This window comes from Musa acuminata, unplaced genomic scaffold (assembly GCF_036884655.1).
Source record: "Musa acuminata AAA Group cultivar baxijiao unplaced genomic scaffold, Cavendish_Baxijiao_AAA HiC_scaffold_618, whole genome shotgun sequence".
NCBI lineage: Eukaryota > Viridiplantae > Streptophyta > Magnoliopsida > Zingiberales > Musaceae > Musa > Musa acuminata.
In genome coordinates this window covers 13,562-17,500 of record NW_027020857.1, presented here as the reverse complement: position 1 = coordinate 17,500, position 3,939 = coordinate 13,562, and positions in this window count along the sequence as shown.

The window sequence follows — 3,939 nt, the reverse complement described above, 5'->3', positions numbered from 1 at the left end:
CCGGGTGGCACAGGGCTGGATGGGGCTTTCGTATATAGCAGGGACGGTGCTGCCTCTCGCTTCGCTCGCTGTCCGCCGCTCGCCGCTCGCTCGCGCAGCCAAAAATGGCCAGTTTTGGCCCGTTTTTGGGCCGTTTTGGCCAGTTTTTGGCCTGTTCTTGCATTGCGCGGTGACCGTCGAGAGCGGAGCAAAACGTCAGCCATCTCAGCACCCTGGAACCCCCCGGGTGGCACAGGGCTGGATGGGGCTTTCGTATAGCAGGGACGGTGCTGCCTCTCGCTTCGCTCGCTGTCCGCCGCTCGCCGCTCGCTCGTGCAGCCAAAAATGGCCAGTTTTGGCCCGTTTTTGGGCCGTTTTGGCCAGTTTTTGGCCTGTTCTTGCATTGCGCGGTGACCGTCGAGAGCGGAGCAAAACGTCAGCCATCTCAGCACCCTGGAACCCCCCGGGTGGCACAGGGCTGGATGGGGCTTTCGTATAGCAGGGACGGTGCTGCCTCTCGCTTCGCTCGCTGTCCGCCGCTCGCCGCTCGCTCGTGCAGCCAAAAATGGCCAGTTTTGGCCCGTTTTTGGGCCGTTTTGGCCAGTTTTTGGCCTGTTCTTGCATTGCGCGGTGACCGTCGAGAGCGGAGCAAAACGTCAGCCATCTCAGCACCCTGGAACCCCCCGGGTGGCACAGGGCTGGATGGGGCTTTCGTATAGCAGGGACGGTGCTGCCTCTCGCTTCGCTCGCTGTCCGCCGCTCGCCGCTCGCTCGTGCAGCCAAAAATGGCCAGTTTTGGCCCGTTTTTGGGCCGTTTTGGCCAGTTTTTGGCCTGTTCTTGCATTGCGCGGTGACCGTCGAGAGCGGAGCAAAACGTCAGCCATCTCAGCACCCTGGAACCCCCCGGGTGGCACAGGGCTGGATGGGGCTTTCGTATAGCAGGGACGGTGCTGCCTCTCGCTTCGCTCGCTGTCCGCCGCTCGCCGCTCGCTCGTGCAGCCAAAAATGGCCAGTTTTGGCCCGTTTTTGGGCCGTTTTGGCCAGTTTTTGGCCTGTTCTTGCATTGCGCGGTGACCGTCGAGAGCGGAGCAAAACGTCAGCCATCTCAGCACCCTGGAACCCCCCGGGTGGCACAGGGCTGGATGGGGCTTTCGTATAGCAGGGACGGTGCTGCCTCTCGCTTCGCTCGCTGTCCGCCGCTCGCCGCTCGCTCGTGCAGCCAAAAATGGCCAGTTTTGGCCCGTTTTTGGGCCGTTTTGGCCAGTTTTTGGCCTGTTCTTGCATTGCGCGGTGACCGTCGAGAGCGGAGCAAAACGTCAGCCATCTCAGCACCCTGGAACCCCCCGGGTGGCACAGGGCTGGATGGGGCTTTCGTATAGCAGGGACGGTGCTGCCTCTCGCTTCGCTCGCTGTCCGCCGCTCGCCGCTCGCTCGTGCAGCCAAAAATGGCCAGTTTTGGCCCGTTTTTGGGCCGTTTTGGCCAGTTTTTGGCCTGTTCTTGCATTGCGCGGTGACCGTCGAGAGCGGAGCAAAACGTCAGCCATCTCAGCACCCTGGAACCCCCCGGGTGGCACAGGGCTGGATGGGGCTTTCGTATAGCAGGGACGGTGCTGCCTCTCGCTTCGCTCGCTGTCCGCCGCTCGCCGCTCGCTCGTGCAGCCAAAAATGGCCAGTTTTGGCCCGTTTTTGGGCCGTTTTGGCCAGTTTTTGGCCTGTTCTTGCATTGCGCGGTGACCGTCGAGAGCGGAGCAAAACGTCAGCCATCTCAGCACCCTGGAACCCCCCGGGTGGCACAGGGCTGGATGGGGCTTTCGTATAGCAGGGACGGTGCTGCCTCTCGCTTCGCTCGCTGTCCGCCGCTCGCCGCTCGCTCGTGCAGCCAAAAATGGCCAGTTTTGGCCCGTTTTTGGGCCGTTTTGGCCAGTTTTTGGCCTGTTCTTGCATTGCGCGGTGACCGTCGAGAGCGGAGCAAAACGTCAGCCATCTCAGCACCCTGGAACCCCCCGGGTGGCACAGGGCTGGATGGGGCTTTCGTATAGCAGGGACGGTGCTGCCTCTCGCTTCGCTCGCTGTCCGCCGCTCGCCGCTCGCTCGCGCAGCCAAAAATGGCCAGTTTTGGCCCGTTTTTGGGCCGTTTTGGCCAGTTTTTGGCCTGTTCTTGCATTGCGCGGTGACCGTCGAGAGCGGAGCAAAACGTCAGCCATCTCAGCACCCTGGAACCCCCCGGGTGGCACAGGGCTGGATGGGGCTTTCGTATAGCAGGGACGGTGCTGCCTCTCGCTTCGCTCGCTGTCCGCCGCTCGCCGCTCGCTCGTGCAGCCAAAAATGGCCAGTTTTGGCCCGTTTTTGGGCCGTTTTGGCCAGTTTTTGGCCTGTTCTTGCATTGCGCGGTGACCGTCGAGAGCGGAGCAAAACGTCAGCCATCTCAGCACCCTGGAACCCCCCGGGTGGCACAGGGCTGGATGGGGCTTTCGTATAGCAGGGACGGTGCTGCCTCTCGCTTCGCTCGCTGTCCGCCGCTCGCCGCTCGCTCGTGCAGCCAAAAATGGCCAGTTTTGGCCCGTTTTTGGGCCGTTTTGGCCAGTTTTTGGCCTGTTCTTGCATTGCGCGGTGACCGTCGAGAGCGGAGCAAAACGTCAGCCATCTCAGCACCCTGGAACCCCCCGGGTGGCACAGGGCTGGATGGGGCTTTCGTATAGCAGGGACGGTGCTGCCTCTCGCTTCGCTCGCTGTCCGCCGCTCGCCGCTCGCTCGTGCAGCCAAAAATGGCCAGTTTTGGCCCGTTTTTGGGCCGTTTTGGCCAGTTTTTGGCCTGTTCTTGCATTGCGCGGTGACCGTCGAGAGCGGAGCAAAACGTCAGCCATCTCAGCACCCTGGAACCCCCCGGGTGGCACAGGGCTGGATGGGGCTTTCGTATAGCAGGGACGGTGCTGCCTCTCGCTTCGCTCGCTGTCCGCCGCTCGCCGCTCGCTCGCGCAGCCAAAAATGGCCAGTTTTGGCCCGTTTTTGGGCCGTTTTGGCCAGTTTTTGGCCTGTTCTTGCATTGCGCGGTGACCGTCGAGAGCGGAGCAAAACGTCAGCCATCTCAGCACCCTGGAACCCCCCGGGTGGCACAGGGCTGGATGGGGCTTTCGTATAGCAGGGACGGTGCTGCCTCTCGCTTCGCTCGCTGTCCGCCGCTCGCCGCTCGCTCGTGCAGCCAAAAATGGCCAGTTTTGGCCCGTTTTTGGGCCGTTTTGGCCAGTTTTTGGCCTGTTCTTGCATTGCGCGGTGACCGTCGAGAGCGGAGCAAAACGTCAGCCATCTCAGCACCCTGGAACCCCCCGGGTGGCACAGGGCTGGATGGGGCTTTCGTATAGCAGGGACGGTGCTGCCTCTCGCTTCGCTCGCTGTCCGCCGCTCGCCGCTCGCTCGTGCAGCCAAAAATGGCCAGTTTTGGCCCGTTTTTGGGCCGTTTTGGCCAGTTTTTGGCCTGTTCTTGCATTGCGCGGTGACCGTCGAGAGCGGAGCAAAACGTCAGCCATCTCAGCACCCTGGAACCCCCCGGGTGGCACAGGGCTGGATGGGGCTTTCGTATAGCAGGGACGGTGCTGCCTCTCGCTTCGCTCGCTGTCCGCCGCTCGCCGCTCGCTCGTGCAGCCAAAAATGGCCAGTTTTGGCCCGTTTTTGGGCCGTTTTGGCCAGTTTTTGGCCTGTTCTTGCATTGCGCGGTGACCGTCGAGAGCGGAGCAAAACGTCAGCCATCTCAGCACCCTGGAACCCCCCGGGTGGCACAGGGCTGGATGGGGCTTTCGTATAGCAGGGACGGTGCTGCCTCTCGCTTCGCTCGCTGTCCGCCGCTCGCCGCTCGCTCGCGCAGCCAAAAATGGCCAGTTTTGGCCCGTTTTTGGGCCGTTTTGGCCAGTTTTTGGCCTGTTCTTGCATTGCGCGGTGACCGTCGAGAGCGGAGCAAAACGTCAG